Source organism: Patagioenas fasciata, chromosome 3, assembly GCF_037038585.1.
Source record: "Patagioenas fasciata isolate bPatFas1 chromosome 3, bPatFas1.hap1, whole genome shotgun sequence".
Taxonomy (NCBI): Eukaryota; Metazoa; Chordata; class Aves; order Columbiformes; family Columbidae; genus Patagioenas; species Patagioenas fasciata.
In genome coordinates, this window is record NC_092522.1 from 45,434,996 (window position 1) to 45,458,916 (window position 23,921).

Sequence of the window (23,921 nt, forward strand, 5' to 3'; positions counted from 1 at the left end):
GCCTTCCTCTATTTTAGAAATTGGCTGCTTCAACTGTATAACTCCTTTGATTTCACTGTCATAGTTGTTTACACAATCTACACATTTTATCAAAACAGTAACTGTCAATGATTTCACCTTTCTTTCTAGATCATTAACAAAAATTATTTTCAGCTCTGAAGAGATGGACAGGTTTCTTTTTGAAGAACTACTTTTGAGATGACAGCCTATGCTTAGCCCATTTAGCATATGCTTTATTGATAATGCAGTTAGTGCAGTAAAGTGAAGAGCACGTTCCCAACTCCCATTCTTTGCTTCCAGGACTGCTTACGCATTTTGTATTAGGACTCACCAGAAATAACACATAACCTGTCCTGGAAGCAAGGAAGAGAAGCTGCTCTCTCCCTTCCCAACGAGGGACTGCAACAGTCGTGCTGCTTCTGCTGCCCTCCCTTCAGCACAGGTGAATTAACTCCCAGTCAAGGAACTGCTGAACATTTCAGGCTGTTACACAGGACTGATCTTATGTCTTTCCTCCTCAAGCAGGTGATGTGATACTTAGGCTCCTCACATAGTTTCCCTTTGCATGACCTTCCTTCCCTTCCTGGCTGCACAGTCCAGGCTGACGTCCCAGCAAGCTCTTTTTAACCCCTTACCAGGCAGCCAGAAATCTCAGAGGTGACTGTGGCCACCTAAAGCTTTGGTAAGACAGACAGAGGCAAGGGAAGAAATGCTCTCCTTCATTTTACAGAGAAAGGCCAACAAATCAGAAAGGTTCCTTATGCTTTTATTTTCCCTCCAGTTCACACTCATTCACTGCAGACAACATTGTTTTTTTATTCCTCTCTTGCCAAACCACATAGTACTTCCACATGCTCTTTCACTTTTCCTTGTACAGTGGTGGAAATCTTAGAGTATCAAGACATTTTTGGCCTCTGTCACTTAACAAGCAAGTTATAAGTTTCATTAGACAGAGATTCCTGAATTCTGTCTGAGCTGCACTTCAGTGCTCATTTCTTCTGTTGCATACAGTCTTTCATGAGAGTGAAATTAGCAGTATAAAGCAGAATTATTTTAATGTTACTGTTCCTTTGAATATCTGGAGGGAGAGTAGGGGGTCAGCACCCCTCCATGGCTGAAAGCTGAGCCCCTTAACTTGCAGCCTTTCCATTAGTGTGCCTTAAGTACTCTACATAGGCACAGAGTAGACTAATTGAACTACTTGCAGTTGAATTCGCCTCCAGGATGAATTCGAAGGCCAAATTAAGAACTACAACAACTTTTGAAAATTTAGCCGTTTTCAGAAAATGGCAGACAAATTTTACTCTGGGTCAGCTTTGATTTCTGAACAAGCCAGGACACAACACATGCTAACAACTGTCATGCATTATACATGATAAAAACCAGTATGGGAGGCAAAGAAGCAGCTCTCATAATATGTCACAATTATTCAGACAAAGATGAAAATGTCAATCTCAACTAAAAGGACCTCATTCATTTCAGTTTTTCCTGATTAAGGATGCATATTTCTTCCTCTACAAAATTTCAGATTAAGTTATAAATTTCATTTATTCCAAGAAGTATTTCAGACCAAGAAACTTGACTAGACTTGTATTAGACCATGAACACAATTGCAGGCACTAAGCAAACAAGCAAAACCTGTAAAGATCTTATTTCCCTTCCATCCAATGAATTAAACATCTCCTAAATGTATCTTTTAAAGATCATCCATGAATCAAAAGAATCACTGCAAAATTACTTCTAAGAGCACTAAATCTCAACACCATTTCAAGCAAATTAAACGAACCTGCTATCTTCTGATAAAAAACACCTTTGGAGGTAGTTCCAGATGTTGGCCATAGACTTAGTTGAAGGCTCAGTTTTTAATGAGTATTTTCAAGCTTTCCCATGAATATCAAAAACTGGCATAATGGTCTATTATTCCACATAAAATTAATCCATTAAGATAAAAGAATGAATTTCAAAAAATTAATCTTGAATTATTTTCTGATATACTTTTCCAAAATATTAAAAAAATCTGTCTTTTCTCAAAAAAGTACATTCATATTTCTATTAATGGGCATATATATAATTAAGGAAAAGAGCAGTTCTGAAAAGATTACCTTAAGGTGGTGTAACCTTTGTTTATGCTTTTACTAGAATAAACCAAAATAATCTACCACAGCCAAGGAGGAATAACAATGGTACTCATGTAAAGTAAAAATATTTTCTAGCAAAACAACTACCAGTGTAACTATAGAATAACAGAATGAGAGAGATGTGTACGACTGAGGAATTGTTGAGGAATGATCTCAAGCTCTTTTCTAATGTTGCTGTTCTAATGTTACTGTTTCTAGTCTTAGGAAGAAAAATAACAGCATATGTAATTTGGACAGAAGTATCTTACTGACTTCAAAATATCACACCTGTGAATTATTTTAAAACTAGCATTTTTTAAGATATATGAAAGCTTGAATGCTTTCATAGTATTCCATGTTTAACAAATTCATATACTGATGAAGTGTAACTACGCAAAACATTGTACAGTAAAAATAAGCTAGGTACTTCACACCATGCAAATAGGTGTAAAATTCTCAGATGTCATAGACAGAAGCTTTGGCAGGGCAACAAGAAAACATAGTTTGCATTAGGCAGGTATTTGAGTGAAAGAAAACTGAGCAGTGTACACCTATCTTTATGCAAATCGCCATTCACGTGCATCAGTACTGCACCAAACCCCCAGGACCAAACCAGACGCCCCAACACTCCAACTCAGTTCTTGAACAGATGCTGCAGACCTGAAAGACTTAAGGAGCTAGAGCTGCACTAACAATGCTCATACATCTGGACAGTAAGAGCCATTAGCTTTTTCCTCTTAAGTTTTTTTCATGTAGATATCAGGAAGAAATTTCAGTCCAACATAATAAATTTAATTTGACCCTGTTTCTATAAAGGTGAGTTCATTAACTTCTACTTGCTCTTATAGTGGAAGAATTCAGCACATTTTCTTTGAGCATGCTTCTGGGAAAGGACTGGGCACAACATTTGAATCTGTTCCAGCTTCATTCATCTCAGTGAAGCACCTGATGATAAAAAGGATGTTCAGCTTCTCAGAGCTCTACACTGGCAGCCCAGAAAAGGTTATTCAGTAGTATCCAAAGTGACAAATAGGGATCATTATGAGCTTCGTATGATTGTTTTATGACTCTCCTACCACTGATAAGTATCTCTAGTTGGCTGTTATCTCTGTGGTAAAGCAGCATACCAAACCTGACATGCAATTGCAAGCACCTTATCTTCAGTTAGATGCAAATCAGAAGCAGGAGTTGAGAAGAGGCATACCAGTAGCCAGTGTTTATATTTTGACAGTGGGTAAAAAGCCAACATCCTGCAAAAACTTGAGAAAGGATAAACAGCAGGATAAGTTTAGAACATAATAACACCTAAAGAGAGGTTTGGATGAAACCACAGTTTTTCTAGACTCCAGATGTACAAAGCATCTAGAAGAGACCAAAAAGCAGGTGAAGGAAAGATGAGGCAAAACACAGTCGGCAGTTATAATTTTTAGCCAAATGTTTTTCTCACTATTTGGTTCCCAACACAGAGGCCAGAGACTTTGAACGAAAGAGTGAAGTTTTCTAGCTCCCCAGTCTTCTCAGACAAGCATTCACCCCCTCCTGTTAACTCACGGAAACACTAACAGTGTTTTGCAATCATACTCATATTCAAAAGAAGCAATGAAGCCATAGTGAAGTCTTACAAAAGCACTTTACAACCCCAAAACTGAACTTCAACTTGAAAGCTGTTTCAGTTTACATTTCAACTGTTTTGTTTCACCCATGAAAGTTTCCACTTGTTGCTTAAAATAGCGAAGACGGAACACTTTTGTTTACTTCCACACAAGAACAAAATTCCCTGAGATATCAAGGCAACGAAGAATATATGTAGATGAGAAAGTGGAACAGCTTCTGAGGTCAAATTATTCAAGTACTTTGTAAATGGAATCAGGTACAGCCAGGAGAGCTTTCTGTTGTTACTTTTTTTGCTTATCAATAGAAGGTAATTATTGACAATGCAGTTTTCATATTCTTGCAAACACCTATATAAAAAGACAAAGAAAATTATCTAAGAAATTAAACTACTGTACCTATATTAACCTATAAGTATGCATATATGCCCAGACAACTTAGCCTTGACTCATTTCTTCATTTTAAATGTAATTATGTAGGACTTACTGTGAAAAGAGCTCTTTTCCTCCTACTCCCACTTGCTCATCATTACAAGAAAGCTACCATCTGGTCCTGTGAGAAAAAAAAAACCTCTTCATATAACTGCATGTGACAACAAGAAGGGAATTTTGAGCTTCTGAAGACATACTACATCTATGTACACATAATTAAAACTGAAGAGAAGAGCAATCACCATTTATGCCAGACTACCGCAATCCTGGAACAAGAAGTTGGGATTGTAGAACTGTACTTATATAAATTCATGTATTTAGTCATTACTCCTGAAAGAAGGTGCCAGTAAACAAAGAACTCCCAAGAATATAACCACTACTAAGATTGCATATGACAGGTTGCTGTGGGCTTTTTTAATTTTTTTTTTGCTGTGATTTTTGTCAGCAAAGAATTTTCTTTATGTCTTGAAGTGACTCAGCTTTTAAGCCTCTCACACTGTTTCTTATATAAACATAGAAGAAGTTCAGAAGTATAAACCTTTGTCTTTTAAATAAAACTGTGAAGCCAACAGATTTAATTAACTTTGTAGGATTCAACCTGAGTTACTATTGTTCACTTTTTTTTTTTTCCTGGCAAAACAGCACACTGAATAATCTTCTGTCAAACAAATACGTTATGCTCAACCAACTAGGAAAAGGCATGTAAATACAGACAGGTTCGAAAGAAAAGCCCACGCACAGGGTTCACAGTTGTCACTCAGGCTGAATGGTATCCTCAGAGGCTGCAGGGAATTGAGCCTGTGGGTTCAAGCATACACTTCTGACTTCCCAAAAACCACATTTGAAACTATAATGTTTTCCTTGGAAGGGCCTTTTCAAAAGGCTTTGAATGATGGACAGGAACCAGGTATGCAGAGACTGTCAGTCCCAGCTGTGTTCCTGCCCTTGCTGCAGAAACAGCTCAGCTACCCTGGAGGTAGCTCCAAGATTTCTACATTTTGCAGACAAACAGTTTCAGGCAACTGGTGGTAACTGCAGCTCCCCTGAAAACCTCAGGACAAAGCATGACCCTTGGAGGGCTGGCTTAAGGACCTGTGTGGTGACAGCAGAGGGCACAACTACAGGCCAGCCATCTCCCAAGTCACTCACATACAACTCTTCCCTTCATGAGACACAGGCACTGGATCCTCCCATTGAAGATATACCATGGGATATGAAATGTGGAGAAAGAAAACACCTGACTTGCAATCAGGACAGAAAGAGGGATGCTGCTGAGGGAGGAAGCAGGATGTGACAGCAAGGCTGCAGTTCTTGTTCAGGCAGATGGTAGCTGGTTACACAATGTGTAACCATAAGCAGCAGGCAATGCAGATCAGAAGAGCTGGACGTTCGGAGCAGCCTCCAGGGAACTGACCACAACAATGTTTAAAACTCCTTAGAACAAAGCATGTGATGCTACCTTGTATAGTGAATGAATGAGCCATCCTAAGCTAATGATTTCCCCCTTCTCATCCAGTGATGAGTTTTGTGGATGTGCAGGCATTGAGCTAGGCTGACTCTACACACCCCTGGTCCAAAGTCTTCTCCTGAGAACACACTTTTTGCATCTCTTGACCTGTGAAGACATTTCACCCAGCCATTGTGCTAAAGAGCAAATCTCCGCAATCCAAATAAATTTTGTAACTTTACTTGCCAAGAAAGCAGAACAGCTCTTAACTTATCTTTTCTGTTTCCTTTTCAGTATTGAACCTGACTGCTTTCTACAGTTAAAAGTAATCTCATAGCAGAAACTCTTCCATTTACCCCAAAAGGGGATTAGGACTTCTTGGAAACATTTTTAAAATAAACAGTTTCCTTACCCTGTTTAAACAATGATTGTTTGAGGCATGGAGTCAAAACGACTCAGAGGAGTTGTACTTGTCATTGTACAATATTCAACATGATCTACAATGCGACCAGGCAGCAAAGACCTATATTAATCATGGGCCAAAGTATAATTAAGGTAAAAATTAATGGACTGTGATGGTCTGGCAATTGCTGTCCATGTTCTCACCCTTTCTGCTGGCTTTCCAGACTACTGCGCTTCTGGTGAAGTGGTCTGCAACTGAGACCGAGCACAGGAATCCCTTTTGCACAGAGCAGACTCAAACTCAAAAAAAATTCATTCAATTTGTCTGAGCATATGGAGGAATTCTTTCCACCCTGATTACAGCAACAGCTATTGGTCAGAAGAGCACAGGCAAATCTACCTAATTCAAAACTGCCCTGTGACTATGATCAATATGAGCTAGAAAACTGCCTGCTAATATACCATCCCTGACTGTGAGGGAGAGAACATTTAACTTCTGATCTGTGATTTGAAGTACCACGTCTCTGTATAAAGAAAGTCTTCCAATATTCCTAATTCTGCCTTTCCTCCTGTGTACAAGAGCTCCCAAATGCCATAGTCCACAATCACCCACACCTACTCATTTTTTTCTCTCTTCTCTCCTGTGACTATTTACGGTTCTTATTGCCGTTCACATTAATAGTGAAACACCAGCTACACTGACACATAGCAGTACTTCAATTTGTCGTTGAAGGATTTTTCAGCACCCCAGCTTGGGGAAATCTTTGACTACTACAGCCTTACAGTTTAGCAAGAAATATACTGTAACCTCAAAAATAACAAACAGCTTAAAGAAACAAGCTTTAACAGGTGGCTGGGAAACTGGAAACCCACTTCCAAACTACTTCTCTAGCTGAACACCCAGAAAAGCATCATGACTTGACCCACCTCACGGTCAATGTCCCATGGAACTAACTGGCACAGAATAAAGCAAATATTTGTGCGGGAGTGAGTTTTTTGTTGAAGCAGATTAGCAGCTCCATTTTCAGATGGCAAAAAATGAAACTGTTTACATAAATGGTTCATTAGTAACCTGAGGTTTGCAAACTCACAAGCTTATTGAGATATAGCTGTGTTCTACCATAGAATCATTTTGATTGGAAAAGACCTTTAAGATCTTTGAGTCCAACCATTAACATAATTCTGTCAAATCCACATGACGGAGTCATGTTAAGATTATATAAAAACACTTCCAGGAGCCAAATCTTGACGTTCCTCCCTCATTGAGAGGTGCGTGTGTGAATGCTTACATGGGTTCAAGTCAGTAACACATGCTAGTGAACTATTTCAACATCACTTCCCATAATCTCATGTCTGTCATTGCCTCTTGGCTCCCAGTCCCTCACTCTCAGACAACTTCTAATGTCTCGTGGAAAGTGAAAATATCTATCTAGATGTTCAAGGCATAGTGGTAATGCCAAAGTTTTAAAGAACGGCCACTTCAAATCAATGAATGACAGAAACATAAACTTCTCCAGTTCCTGCCCATTGACTAGACTTACTATAAGCTTTAAACTGCCTTGGGTGGCCAGCCTGTCTCTGCAGTCAGATAAGTGTCCTCATCTCCTTTCTCTGACTTTTAACTAAACAGAAAAGATTACTAGGAACAGCAAGGGGGAAGTCCCATAGCACTAACTCAGTGAAAATTAGACAGTATTGTGTCCATCTGTTACTGTAGCTAGTTGACTAATTTTTACAGGCTTTGAAGAAGAGTAAATAAATTCCTCAATCCAGAGTTATTTCTCTGAGGTTTCTGTACGGAACTTATTATGCAATAAAGTTGCTTTGTAGCATATGAAATTTTGCACATTTAACCACAACTCTCATTACAAAAATTTCAAGGAAGTCCTGAAATATGGGATTGGCAGTCAAAACTTCTAAATATCAACCTGAGAATTCACAACTCAATACTTACCCACTTGCTTTTCCAATATGGGAACTGCAACACTCAGCTGACATTTGTAGTAACTTTCATCTCAGAAATATCAACAGACATTACAAAAGGAATGCAGAAGTGTAGGACACCAAGGGTATGCAAAAGGAAAACAAAGCTACTGGTACACATGCTCTCTACATAGTGCCTTTTTATACTATTTATTTTCCCCCAAGGGGTATAAAAAGCTCGAGCTACAGGTATTTAAATTTGTCAGGGCTGGCAGAAACTGAGTGCACAGAGTAGGTGTTCTGTGCAAAGCTGAGGATGACTTTAGTGGAGCTACAAATCGACACAAGTACTTGCAATGTGGGATGTGGCTAACTCATAACCACCCAGACACCAGCCCACATTTCTCTGCATTAAGCTCTTTGGGATAAAGCAGTTGCAATGTATCAGTTTTACAGCTGTTTGCACTCCATATTTGCAATTACAAAAGTAAACCTAGCCTTTCAGTCAGACATACTGGGCACATTCAACTCTATATCTTACAGTGACAGTATGGACTTATGAATAACTTTTATATTTTAATGACTTTTTCTTTGCCTGAATCAGAAATTTCAGTTAACTTTAGATGATCATCAATTAACACAAAATTCAGCCGATTAACAACTATATTTTGCTACATATAGTTGACTGTGCAAAGCTTTAACATACAGTCATTTATTTTAAAGCATTCTGCACTACATTACCACTGAAGTCATTTTAACATATTTACATGATATCTCAGTGACACCCATAGTAATGGCTCAAGTGGACATCACATTTCACTAAGTCCAAAGTAGTAAGGACTTAGTAGCAAGGTAAAGATCCTAAATAATGCCATCTAGCAACTAGTCTCACTGAAACACCAAGACGTTGAAAACTACTTAACTGATAAAAGTCACTAGATGATCATTTTTTTGTTCTATATACTATTCAGCTTTCAGTCAGCATTGTCTCTATCCAAATTTAGCTGAAAACAAAAAATGCCAAACCAACACAAATCCATAATTAATCTCATTCCTATTACAGCAATACTATATCAAGGACATTTCACTCTTACAAGCTGATTCCAAATACAATTTTCTTACCTTCAGGCGCACAATACAATTGGGTTTTAATCTGCAGAACTTCAACTCCATTCCATGTGTGCCATTTCACCCAAGTTTCCCCAATGATTCATGTTTTTTCCACACCAGAGGTCTATTAGCAAGCATAATCAAAACCAAAAATTCCTACCTGAGGCTGTGGATAATAACATCTATTCTTATGATTTTGTGCTTAGTTAGCTATTTAGAATGTTTGTTCCAGTTCCAGGATTTTGACAACTAAAAGTCTTAAGATATACATATATATGAATCACTGCATCAGAACCAAATTTGTAAATAACATGGAAACAAGAATATTTGGAAAAAATATAGAGCAGAGGGAGGAGAAGGGAGAAAAAAAAATAAAAAAAAAAAAAAAGAGAGAACAGGAATTTAATTTAAAAAGGAAATAATAATCCTCAAATGAAGGGTTCTGGCCTGGTTGTTACTCTGAACTAGAATCAGAGGAAGAATATTGCTTAAACTTATCTGCACATGAAAATGGCTACACATATTATAGCTTTAATCTCATTTAAATTAATATAATTTAACTGCTGCAAATAGTTCGGGGATATTTGTTTCAATTTATTTTGCTTAAGTTGATTAGGACAGACCTTGAAGTATGTTTTACACACGTACACTCCACGCATATTGTTGGCCAATATGAGACTGACTGGCCATGTATTTCTAGAACTCACATTTGCATTTCATTTTAGCAAGGAGAGGTTATTATCTTTGGGAGAATAAAATGGGAACGTTTTTAAACCACTGCTACTGGAAAACTCAGAAAAATGTTATAAAGAAAATATAAAAGTAAAATGAGAAAGAAACCTATAGTTTTAATTGTCCAAGCTTAAAAAGGAAAGAAAAAGAAAATGAAATACAAGCTGACGTGTCAATCTGTCCAAAACAAAAAAAAACCACCCCGCAACCTTTAGTTTAACAGTGATAGGTGTCACCCCACATCTTAAAGTAAGATAGAAATGCAATCAGATGGTGTATACATACAACCATCAAATTTATTAATACTTCTATACTACTTTCTCTTAATGTTTTACTTCTTAGGTTTAACCTTTCAAATGAGCTAGCCAAGCATGATGAGTGAAGCTTTGCTGCATCTATTCATTGCTTTTAATCATTAATAATCCAAGACATTAGGCATCAGAGTTTCGGGGGTTGAAGGGAAGGAGTCAGCACTAAAGTTTTCCAGTATACACATTCAGGTTCAAGCATAACCTACCACCTTAACAACTAGAATTCTCAGATTTCTTACAAAGATCTTTCTTTTTAGGATTTCTGTCAAAAACAGTATGCTAAATATCTTGCATTCACTAAACTGCTGATACTAACCTGGAACTGGCCATGAGTTCAGCGCAAGACTTTCCATGATTCATGTAGAAATTTAATAATCTAATATTGTAGATTCAACCCAATTGCCAATGAATTCACAAAGCCCTGAATTTGTATACATTGAGATCAGAAGCAGCACCATTACCAATCACAAAAGTCAGTGAAAGGCCATAAAAATTTATTTTTAATATAGTAAAAAATAAATACATAATAAAGGAAAATAGCTGATAAACCAAAAACCAAACACCATCACACTTTCAAACACGCTGTTAACAAAAAATTCTGAATAACTGAAAGGAATAATCTTGAAATCCATTTTTTCTGGTATGTCCAAATTTAAGATTCAGAAACACTCTCCTTATGACACTGTAATGCTTGATTCCAACTGCAATAGAGAAAGCCAGATCAAAATCATGCAAGTCATATAACCACAACTGGCTCCAACACAAGCATTCTCAGTATTCAACTGTTCTTGTCGTATAAATCAATTCACAATGCAAATAAATTCTGACCCATCCCATTACTAAGCCATATCAAGGAAATTATTCCACCTTATAAAAACAAAAGGATGAGGTTTTGGTTTGGTTTGGTTTGGTTTTTTTTAAAGGAACCTTTGTTCTCCATAATAGCTATAAAAACAGTAACTACAATGAGGTTTGAGAGAAGCAGAACTGTACAGCTGTTGTCAACTGAATGCCTTACTCCTAGAAACAAACAAACCAACCAACATATCAAGTGAACTAAGTGGATGAGATCTGACACGGAGAAAGATCCTGGTCGCCTGTATGACTCACTGTACCACGGAAAGTTTCAGACTGATACCAGAAGGATAAGATCTCTGCATGCTAATATCGGCAGGTTGCTAGATATTAGACACTTAGGTAAATCACAAAGTAATCAGAATGTTACAATTGTTTCACAAAAGTTTTCAATTTCAATGTTTTCTTGGAAACAACATTTCTGATCATATTTATCTTTCAAACTCCACATCCTTGCAAATATGACAGCAAGTTAGAAATGAGTATGTGTGCTATCGTTGTGGGAAATAAAGTATATGATATGTGCTTTTTTGTGTATTATTTTCTTTCAAATTAAGTTCACCAGAGATCATATCTGCTGTTTTAGGCCTCAACATCTTCAGTTATATCCTGGACCTTAATGGATCTCCTGGTCGTTGCGTCATCCTACAAGAGTCACATAATCCTCATTCTTCCGTTTCAAGAATTTAAAAGTTTGATATTGCCATACCCATAATTCAAGAGCTGCTCCTTGCAGTTTACATCAGCATTAGATTTGCTGACAAATGCCCTGAGATGCATCAGCATATAACACTTCACAAAGGTTCTGCACTTCCGAGTACTTATTTACTTATTTCTGGATGGTAGACTCAAGATGCACCTACTTAAAAGAGTGGCTGAGCGTCATACATTCCTTTTTTTCAACCTAATTCAAGGAAGTGTTTAGTACAAATCTATAAAACTAAATACATGCTTGCTTAGCATTCCTGAAGAGAAAGTCTTTCCAGAATCATGATTTTCATTTTACAACTTAATATTGTTATTTGGGGAGGAGGCAGGGAGCAGTCTAACATACACTAGTAAGAATCATACTGTCTATTCCTCTTCAGTATTATATTCACAGAGGGCAACACATCACACTGAATGTAGAAGTGAATATGACAAACAACATTTTTCTTCCCCAAACTGGATGTAAAGGTAAATAGCTATAAAACTCTCTTCTTTGCAGCTTGTAGAATGTGCTTTTAATGATGGATCACTTACAAGAAACATAGCACATATAAAATATGACCTTCAGAATCACAGTAACGAAAACTAGATTTGAATGAATAATGAACTTTTTACTAGTAAAATAAACATATGGTATCTTTGGTAGCTGAGTATGAATCTAAAACTTTGATATCAGCACAAAATCTCATCAGTTCCCAGAGAGTCTGGACATTAAAGAAAGACAATCACAACAGTTTTGTGTCCTTATTCATAGAAGTTTGTAACTTAGCCTAAGTTCTATCTATGAAATCCAGCTCTAGCTGGAATCATTCAAGCTAGTATAATTGTAGAAAAAAAATCAGAAATTTCTAGACAGACTGCAGAAAGTGATCACATCTTACACAGGCTTTAAAGACCAACTGAAATGTTTCTGTATATTAAACTTGCTTTTTTTTTTTTTATCTCCTACAATTTTTCAAGGATTAACAAATCTTCTGTTATTTTTATAAACCTTTTTGCAATCTTGTTTGCACATTCTTGCCTCTTCAGCACTCCCTTTGGCAAACAAACACAGCTTTCATTGAGTTGAGTGAGAGTGAAAATTACCGACTCAGTAGTGAACAGTATAAACAACGTCTGCTTCTTCCAAAAAGTGTAGTTGATCTTCACAAGTATCTGTATCTTCCACGTACTTCCTTTCACAAAACTACTCAATTTTTTTAATAGAGATATGGAATGGGACGAAAAGTAATAGTCATATTTTTATTTAGAAAATTTAGTAGGCATTATGCTTTTTTGAGTGAAAGCTACATGTATGAATGAAAAGGAAAAATCTGACAATCCAAGGCACATACCCATGACTGTCTGTCAACAGGAAAGTCAAACACTGTCTTCAGTTTTGTTGATATTCTCCCTTATGACACTGCAGTTTAAGACCAAGGAAAAGGCGAACCAATACATCTGCCCACCACGTCATCACTAGCCAGCAGCTATGGAACTGCAGTTTCCAGAAATGGAGCTACAAATTATTCTCATTGCTTTTCTATTTATATTAGCTCCCTTTGCATTGTACAGCATTATTTTTAGCAACTATTTTCTACAGCACAATCCTTTACCCTTAGAGTTGTGGTGCTGTAAGTTTCTCTTCCATGCTCACTTGAAGATTAGCCCATTCAACTGTCTGCTTCAATGTAGATCTTCTTTTCAACAGCATTCATTCTAAAGTCATTCTGTGTTAGCTTTTTTAAGGCTGCATCCAAACGCTAGAGATCATCTCCTTCTGTCTTCCAGAGAAAAATCTATATTCTTTCTCTTAAGGGTGAACTCTTCTGTCTGTTTCCACAGGAAATTCAAGACAATCTTATAAAAAACAATAACTAGAAAAAAGAATACAAAGAAATTTGAAATAAACAACTCTATCCTGCACCAAGCCTCCGTACTAGATTTAAATCCCCCTGAATCTACCGCAGGGACTCCAGACCCAACATGGGACTCTAAGTTTTTTGGTTTGGTTTTTTCCCAGTCCTCCTTAAGGGACACTTTGTCAAAGTGACTTTGCTCATTCTCCATTTACTGGGAGATGGTTTCTGCAATAGGTATTTTAGAAAGATATTTCTATACAAAAATATTCCAGGGATTATTTGTCTTCCAAATATCCTGGAAGTAAAACACACTCAGCATCTCTTCACTATCAGGTTTTGTAATGGTGTCTTAGCTGTTATTACAGAATTTTCTTTAAGATTTCCCAGTCAGACAACTATGTTAGTAAAAGGAACAACCAAGAGATACAACTTGAAGAGATATTTCAAGCTTTGACTGCTTGAAAATGGTAACTTTGATGTTTGAAAATGGTAACTTTGATGTTACACAAAGGGCTTCAGAGGGCTCTCCAAGAAGAGGTGTTCTGACAAGAGCAAGTTGCAGACCTCTGGCCTTGTATGCAATTGCATTTTCAATATTTTCTTTCTAGCAATTATTACTTGCAAGGTTAACAGTCTGGCTGAGGTAACCAGAGAAGTCAGGTGCATGGCAGGGGCACTACACATAAGGAAACATACTTTAAAAATATACAGAAGACCCAGCCTTGACATCCAGTGAAGCACCATTATGAAGAAGCCACCCACTGCACGAGGTGAAGCAAGAGTCCATGCAGCCACTCTTCTTCCCCAGGAACATGCCACAGGCATGTTCTTCAGTCAGTACCTGGAGTCCTGTTGTTCCATTTTTCAGGGTCTTTTATGCTCACCCTTCTTTTCTCCATCCTGTATATACGCAAAAATCACAGACCCCTGGGATACTCCCTTCAGACTTTTCTCCTACAAGCATCACTTCTTTCACTATCCTCTTCATCTCCTTAATTTACAGTTTTCTTACTCTCCAGCTGTCCTTATGCTCCCTTCTCACACAGCCTTCTTCCACTGCAATCAACATCCTCAGAAACTTTGCTCTCCGTAAAAATGTATGAGCTTCCACTACCTCAAAATCTATCACAGACAGTAACAGTAATCATGGACTTGCAGTTCAAGACAGTTCCATTATATTCCACTGTTCCTCAGGTACTGGGCACTTCCACACCCCTTACACCTCCTGATTTGCATGTGTGTATACATGGATAACTTCCCTTGTTTGCCTGTTATCAAGAGAGAAGGATGCTTCAGCTGGTGAAAAAAGTAGAGATAAAGCACTATTTAATTCTGACTTGATATATTTAGATTGTTTGATGTCCGGCTAATCCTGAAACCTACTTAGGGTTTTCCCACACATCCACTCTCAGGGCTGAAGAAGAGCCATCCCTTGAGAGAAGCTGCAGCAATTTTTGGTGAAACATCGCTATCAGAGATAAAAATCTGCAGAGTATTCCACAAGGTGATGTATTTTTTCTCTGAGGAGACACAATGTGCTGTAATTATTTTGTTAGAAGCAAGTATGCACCTTTGAACAGCAACTGGAGATAATTAATAAAAATGTAATTCCGAAAATGTTCAAGTTCCGTTCTTCCATGACAGTTTTGAGTGCTTGCATTACTCCCCTTCTTTTTAAAAGAAAGTTTCTTAATCCTTTGAATAGTTCTTACTATTGTGCTTGTTACATATTGAGATTGAATTCTCCTACTAATTGTCTGCAGTGAAGTTTGAAAGGATTTGTTGCTATAGCAATACTTCATGTTGATTCAGAAATTAATGATAAAAGAAGTGGCAATTAGTACTATTAATTTTTACTAGAGAAACATGGGAGAGTGCTAAAAGGCTTCTGGCCAAAAAAAGCAGTAAGATTTTGCATAGGTGATCACTACGGAGCTTGCAGCTATAAAACCAAGCCTTTCATGTCATCAAATTTTATACACATAATGGATATTTCATGCTTCGGTATGTGCAGCATGAATGTTGCTGTCTTAATACCCTGAGACAGACTTGGCCTCTGCGGCTTCAGGAAGTCCTAGGAGAGCACAAGGATGTGTCTGCTTTCATACATAATGGAACCCTGTGGGACAAGCTCCTCTACATTAAGGAAGGGTAATTTGATACTTTTCTCTATTGATTTGACACTGTTCTTTCAGTGTTTTGCAGAGACCTTTCTTTTGCATTTTTAGTGAATGCAAGTATGTCACTTCAAGATAATGACCTGCTGGCTCTTGTTCCTGAGTAATAGCCATGAAGCAGATAAGCGGTTTTCAGGTTGCATGAAACCAAAAGAGGTAATTAATATTCTACACTAAGACTGCTATTATCTCACCAAATTATTTGGTTTTGTTGCAGCCCAGTACTTTCTTCAAGGTATTTAAGGTTTTAGAGAGAATTTTCATTGTTTTTTTAGACTTGACTTGCTATTGCAATCCGATGAAGAATACTGTGGCTCTACGTAACTGCTTATAATGAAAAGCTGAAGGAAGTGAATGCTTTACTTCTTCACTATATGTATAGCGTAAACTTTAAAAGTATCATTTGACCACCTTAATAATGTGTTGGGTTTTTTTTCTGCTACCAGAAACCCACACTATTAATAAACTCAAATTTACTTATTTCATAATGAAATGACAGAGAAGTAGGCTAGTGACAGATTGCCCCTTGGAGCTATTTTATAAATCCTTGTGGATGATATATAGCATTTTTTCCCTTCAAGGTTCTCAGGTATATTTCCTTTAGATGCTACAGATGATACCTCAGACCTTCATGCAGGAAGGCTGGCAAGATTTCCTGAAAACTGTTAATCCTAGATGCTAGAGGGGTCTGCTTAGAAGAAGGACAAGCAGAAGTAAGGAAGTTGCAGGACAACGCGTGTTGTCACAACTCTGTAGACTTGACCTGGAAAGAGGTCCCTTTACATCTCACATGGAACTCTAAGGCCTACACATCCCCTCAGCATCTGGCTCCAGTACACCTAATGCTGTCAAGTAAGGTAGCAATGGACAGAACGGCACTCATGAACACAGCCAGAGCTAAGCAGGCAAACAGCGTTGCACAGAACACCTCAGTAAACCACAGGCATTGAGATTAGATCATTTTCTTTAACAGAAGTGTGGCATATCAGAGGTATGTCACAGAAATTCCAAGCATATTTTTTTAATCCTGTTCCGCACAGATTTCTCAATCCTCTGTGAATTTATAAATAAGAGGAAAACCTCTGACTTCCTGTATTAGAAGCTTTTGCATGTCATGATTAATCTTTTTCCATGAGGATATACTGGGAATGCAGAAAGACAGATTATCATCTACACACACCAGGAGATTATCCTTACATGTCATCAGACTGGGGCGAGGGGGGAGGAAGGGAAGGTGGAGAGAAAAAAAAAAAAATCAGAAATACTCATTATTGAGAACAATTCCATCAGCTGTTGAATGTAACTGGACAATCCTGAATCACCCAATCACATTCACTACCCAGACAATAACAAGAAACTAGCAGAGCAGCCACCACCTTCTGGAAATCAATACCAGGCAAAATGCTCACAACAGAAACCAGGCAAATTATCAGATGGTTGGTCAGCGCAGAGCTCTGTGATACTGTGGCTACACTGCTGTATTGCAACTGGCTAAATGAGCAAAACACGGAGTCTGCTTGCAGGAAAGTTTTCTAAACTGAACAGTTAGAGGTTTGTTTATTCCAACTTCAGAATGAAAGCAGAGAAAAGAGGAGGGAAGGCAATGACATTTACAAGTGGCTGCATTTTCAAATCATATCCAGGAAAACATTTTCCCATAATCCATACTGTAGCTGTATTATTAAATATTTCTCTGTAACTGTCTCCATCAAGATTCATTTAGAGAAGTATCAAACTGCCCCTACCTCTCATTTCAGCAACTGAATATTTATCATTTGTAATATAAATTACATCTTTTATGTTTTTCCAAAAGTTTTTCAACCTTGGAAAAGACTTTGCCTTCAGTTTGCAAACACTTAATGAAGAAATTCACTTAAGTAATTACTTTACACTAATTTATACCTCCATCATGAAACCACATACTCAGAGTAGGCAAGAGGGTTAATCTTCCATCCTGTACTGCTTTACACACAGTAATTTCAACAGTTTATATTCAGGAGAACTGTTTTTCCTTGCCCTCGCTGAATTTCCTAGCCAGGCTTGCATGCAGAAGGTTGTGTTTTGATTTCACTCAACCAAGTCACAAGGAGTAGAAAGTGTCGCAGTATGCTCTTATCCTCTCTTAAAACAAAAATAAGACATAACTCCTGAGCATGAAGTCCCAATCTAAATATGGCACACCAGGCTCATACTAAATTAATTTATTCTGTTTCACACTCCAACACCATCAGGAACATACCCCAGTGTATATTCTACAAGACTCCTTGCTGAATTAGCCGAGAGGCACAGTTTATGCATCTAGAGATGTAGTTGACAGACACACTCCCAGCACCTCTAACTGACAGAGTTTCACGTTACAGCAGCCGTGTGGTCTAGCAGAACTGATGTTCTTCTATCTAAGGACGACATAGAACAAAGTCACAGGGGATGTAGAAACACTGTTGAATGAATTTGCAAAACAGACTACTTTTGGCGTTACCAGGCTCCTTGTTTTCATTCCAAGCTCACAGACCCATTTAAACATCTGTTACATGTCCACAAACCAAGGTACTTAAATATAGCTGAGGATACTGATAGAGATGGCATTGCATATCCTTCTCCACATATTCTTACCCATACTGCTTCTTACTTTAAAGCCTAATTTTATGTCTTAATTAAATGAAAAGCTGCCACTACAGTAAGGGACACTAATAATATTAGTAAACTGTCCTATAATAATATGTACTAAACTCAGCAACCATGCATTTACATGCACTGAGCAGTGCTTTCATTGCCTTCAAATACCTCACAGCTACTTTGTCTCATCCTCAGAGCACCACGTCTGTTCAGAGTACAATCTCTTCTTAATGGCAAACAAGACATAATATGATAATGGACCACACTCATTAAGGTCATCCAGATCACTTCAAACTTTCTTCTAGTGTCAAGCACCTTTTGTAGCCCTTCCCCTTCCTTTTTGAGTCACATAACACTGCATAAGCACAGTAACTGCCAACACACAGTATGCATTTATACTTTCTGTCTGCTAAAATCAAGACAGAGAGAGGAGGGAAGGTACAAACATAAGTCCCACAATGTCATAGTATTTACACAGAAGAAATTTCCACCTTAGTCATCACAGTATTTTTCTTTAGGATGTCACGATTTGATTCTGAAGTCATTCATAGAACTAAGACTAAAACCCAAATACTAATGTAAGAAAGAAAGGTTGGATAGTGCTAAAGCAGTAACTGTAGCTTTGGAATGAAAAGTGTCGTAAGTGTGATTTTTTTTTACATCAGCTTACAAACTAACCAAGACATATTAATCCTTAACACTAATACTTAGAACTGTAATTTAAGACACCACTGAGCAGTGCGTTTTTGATGTTTCATATGGTCAAGGTTGGTTTTCACCATGAAAACCTGCTTCTGAAATTACTACTCCAAAAATATATTGACACATTGTTGGATCAGACTATATTACTACAAGTAAGAATAAATTTAAATTTCTTTCAGTAACAGAACTAAAAATGGATTGCACTTGACATTATACAGATATATAAAACAAAGTATACAATCAGCTCCCTACTGAAAGTTACTATTCATATACTTTTAAATGACATAAATCTGTACCTCACAACAGTTTCTGTAATAAACTAGATTCTATTTCTTTTGAATGAAACATGAAAGGATACAAAATCGAAGTTCTGGGTTTGCTGGCAAAGTGCAGCTGGTAGAAAAAGAGAAGAAAACTCTCAACCTGTTTTGATATAGCTGGCAGCAAGTCAGATGAATTTCATACTGGATTACCCCTGGAGTATTTCAGTACTTTGCTACCAAAAAACAGCAAAACTACTACATCCGAAATAGTCCAAGAGAATGGTATTCAGTGTCTCTGTTAAAGTCAACAGATTCTTATTCCGTAAAGCTGAAGTTACCCTGTTAATATGCACACATCACTGAAGCAAAAGCACATTACTTTGAAAGAGATTCAGCACTAGAAAATGTAACCTTCATACTGCTCTACAAGGCAATAATGTACATGTAAAACTTTCTGGTGATAATGGAACTTTTACAAAAACAAAGGAAAATTAAAAAAAAATAAGGAGCAAAGCATCAAAACTTTTTAGGACACACTACATCATAAAACCCTGCAATACTTCTTGCATGCCACAGAGAATTGTTACCGTACAAGTAACCAGTTTGCTTCCATGCTGAGGCACATTCTGAAAGCCACCAAATGAGGCTTTCACTCTGTAAGAAGCAGCATTACCTACTGCAGTCCTGGTCCAATACAAGTAAGCAAACCAAACACTGTCAGATTAAATATACAGAAGCACGTGAAATAAAATCACTATATAATTCACTGACTTTGAAGTGTATAGGTATGTAATTCAAAAAATATCAACATTTCAGTCAATGTAGGCTGTAAACAAAGGAAAATATATTCCTTGGGCAAAAATCTCGGCTACTGTTTGCTATTTTAAAAAGTTTCTCGATGTGTGTCAGCAATATTGAAGTTGCAGTTCTTCTGCCTGTGACGGACTACTATATTTGGTCAGCACAGATATTTGCCGGGATTTGCATTTTTCCAAAAGTAATCCCAGACAATCAGAAGCCTGTTAATTAGTAAAAAAAACCCTACACGAGTAGTTCGATAGCCCCACACATATAAGCCCATTTGTGTTTCTCTGCCCTGAGACTTAATGAAGGGAATACGGTTAGCTCTGCTTCAGCCACCCCTGTGGGTGCGCAGGCAGCACACACCCTGCCCGCTGATGCCTTCCCAAACTGCACGACAGCCCGCACTCCGTATAGCTCCGAGGAACCTCGTTGATCCAGAAAGGAGAAGACACCGCGCACAGTGCGCGGGGACGCTGCGGAGGCACCGACCGGCCGGGGAAGCCGCGCATCGCTGCGCACTCCCGCGCTGCCCCAGCAGGACAAGCCCGGCGGTCGGCCGCACGTCGAACCGTGCTCCGGGCTCCCGCTGAGAGCCGCGGAAGGACGGGACGGCAGGACGGGACGACCGTGCCGTGCGGCCGCCGTCCCCGATCCCACCGGCCCCACCGGAGAGGCGAGCCCACGGTCGCTCACGGTGAGGCGGCCAGCACCTCGCCTCGCTCTTCAAGGGGTGCAGCAGCCCCCGGGAGCGGCCGCTCCTCCGAGCTCCGCGGGGACGGGGGCAGCCCCGTCACGGTGCCCGGAGCCCCGCGGCGGCCACCGCTGCGCCCGCCGCCCCAAGCGCAGCCCGCCGCCACAGGCGGACACGGAGGCAGGGTGTCCCGCGGCTCCTCAAGCCGCCCCGCCGCAGGGACCGTCCCCGCAACTTTCCCCGTGGGGAGCCCGGCTGCGCTGCCGGCCCCGCACGCCGCTCTCCGCCACGGGCACTCCCGCACACAGACGAGAAAAACCAGACAAAAGCCTCTCAGACCCTTCCGAACCGGCATTTCTCTTCCTCCCTACCTGCCCGGCTCCCGGCGACTCCGCGCCGCCCGCTCCGCGCCGAGCGCTCCCCGCGGCGCCCAGGTGGCGTTAGGAGCGCGCTTCCCACGGGCGGCGCGCCCCCGGCGGCCGGCACATCCCCCGCCGAACGCCGCCGGGAGGAGGGCGCTACACACGCACCCGCCCGCGCCACCGCCGCCACCGCACCTGTGCCTGGGCAGCCGCACCGCCTCCTTCAGTCTCGGCCCCCGGGTGGGCGGGGGCGCGCCGGGACCCCTCGCCCCGCGCCCGCCGCCGGACCGCCCCGCGCCGCTGCCACCGCGCGCCCCATGCGGCCGCCGCACGAGGGGCACCCTGGATCCGCCGCCTGCCGCGCCGCGCGCCTCCGCTCATTGGCCCGCCTGCCGCTGACCTCACGGGGCTCAGCCCCCCCTCCCACCCGCTGCCCCCGGCACGGCCCGGCCCGGCCCGGCACGGAGCGGGACCCGGGGCGCCCCGCGGAGACCGCGGCACCGGCGGCGGAGAGAGCGAGTTGCGGCCACCGGGCGGCACCTCCGAGGCGCGATGCCGGGTGGCCCAGCGGCTCGCAGGGTCCCTGAGCCGGTGGAACACTGCGGGGGGTGGCGGTGCGCGGGCGGGGTGTCTGCCCGCGTCCCTGCCGCGGGGTGAAGGGAGTTCAAAACAGGTTTGTGAAATCCATCCCTTGCCCTTCCAAACCACCTGCCAATCAGCAAGGACTCACAGAAAATGAGATTTTTTGTGGGGAAGTCTTCCGTAAGTCTGTGGTGACCTCTTCTAGTTATTTATTTATTTATTTATTTTCAATCTATTTGTTTTAATTGAGACAGATGAGCAGCTATTGCTTGAAGATTGTGGTCATGCTTATGGAAAGTAAATAATTTTCCATTGCATATTAAGTATGCTCCTAAAGGGGCATATAACATCAACCAAGTCACATATCATCATACAGCTCCGTAATATATATTAATAAAGTATTGATTCATTTCTAGCAATCTTGCAAAAGACCTGCTTAAAATAGTCACCCCTTTCAGCTAATCAGGGTGTGCTATGAACTCACAGCAAGCCAAATAATGTATTAACGTGTGCTTATGCATAATTAAAATCTTGTTGAGCCAGAAGAATGTAGGAAATCTTCCGCATTTTAAGAGACTCAGATTGGACATGAGAGGGAAATTTTTCACAATGAGAACAATCAGCCACTGGATAATCTCCCTGGGGAAGTGGTGGATTCCCCGACATTGGACCCATTTAAGATGTGGCTGGACAGGGTGCTGGGCTATCTTGTCTAGAGCGTGCTTTTGCCGACAAAGATTGGACCAGATGATCCGTGTGGTTCCTTCCAACCTAGAATTCTGTAATTCTATGAAATGTACATGGTAAATTATCACAGCAAATAAAGTGTCTCACAATTCCATGCTTCTTCTCTCATAAAGGATTAATTAATTTAACTTGAAATCATCCAACACAAAGAAAGTTCAGAATTTAGCACTTGTTTTTGTGTCCCACATTGCTTGCTGTGAAGTTGCTATGGCATAAGGGAACAGGGTGTGTTCTGTTTGCCTGCTAGCCTATTTCTTGATTACATGTAAAAGAAAAGTTTACCAACTGGTGCTCTGGAAAACAAAACAAAACAGCAATGTATACTTGAGAGGACTCTAATTCTTTATTGACTTCATAAATAATATTATTTCAGTTATCTACTACCTTCAGGAATAAATTTTAAAAACTTGGGGTCATTTTGCACCTCATGCACTCAGTGATGAAGGATTACCTGCTCGTTAGAGACCCTTCTTCTGCCGTGGAGCTGTGGCCAGCCCTGGCTGGGGGGGCTTCTTTGCCCCCACACGCTCCAAGGCCAGCTGTCCCCCACAGACACTCAGCCAGGGTCTGCCTTCTACACCCTGACACCAGGATTTTCACAGAATATGCCGCAGGATCCTTAGTGACAAGCAGTTGTGAACAGAGCCTGTGAAAGAATATAAACAGTTTTTGGTACCAGATTCTCAACACTTCAAAAATAAATTAGGAACCTGCTGTTTTTCAATGAATTCAATCAGTAATTCATAACTCCCTAAGAAATACCCATGGAATGAAAAAGAAAAAAGTTCTTACACATGAAAAATTGAGACTTTTTGGTGTGCAAAGGTTTCTGTGTTCTTGAGCTCTGCATATGTTTGCTTTTCTGCCCATCTATGGTTTTCCTTTTACCTTGTATCTAAAAACAGTGCCAGAAATAACACTATACACCCTGTAACTCTAGGCTGGGGTTTCAGAGCAGCTGAAAACCTCCATGGCTGAGTCGTCTCCAGTGACCCTTCAGAGTGTGGGTTGTCCGTGGAGTTTCTGCACCACAGCTGCTGAGGGCTCAGCACCCCTGTGTATCAAGGATGAGGTCACAGGATGTACCACTAGATTTTAAGATTGTACTACAAATAGTGTATGTCTTCTATGCCATTGAAGCTGGAGCTCAAAAAACAAGTCCTGGATAATTTGATCATCTATTCCCCTTTTTTTTCTTGTATTAGCTGTTACATCTGCTTAAGGGCCTTCCAATTGTGAGCACACAAAACACAGCTAAGATGATCTCAGACTGAGATGGATAACATATTAGTGCATGGACTGCATATGGGTGGAGGGGAGGAACTCCCAAATGGTAAATCACAGTATGATTAGACTAGGGTCAAAAAGTACATATTTTTTGTATCTATCATAACTTCCTTAATTTCTGAAGTTGTGGCAAAAATCATCTATGTATATAATGCAGAATGTATTTTAGAAAATACGTTTTTTTAAAGATCTATTTCTTTAA

General features: G+C 39.9%; 1 protein-coding gene across 4 annotated transcripts in view; it reads right to left on the reverse strand.

Moving 5' to 3' along the window:
* The window catches only part of CHRM3 (cholinergic receptor muscarinic 3), a 272,225-nt gene extending 250,961 nt beyond the window's left edge, over window positions 1–21,264 (reverse strand). For all 4 annotated transcript variants that reach the window (XM_071806241.1, XM_065834730.2, XM_071806244.1 and 1 more), the window contains exon 1: window positions 21,113–21,264. The gene's annotated coding sequence lies outside the window, so the exon portion shown is untranslated. The remainder of the gene's footprint in view (window positions 1–21,112) is intronic.
* Window positions 21,265–23,921: the final 2,657 nt, after the last annotated feature.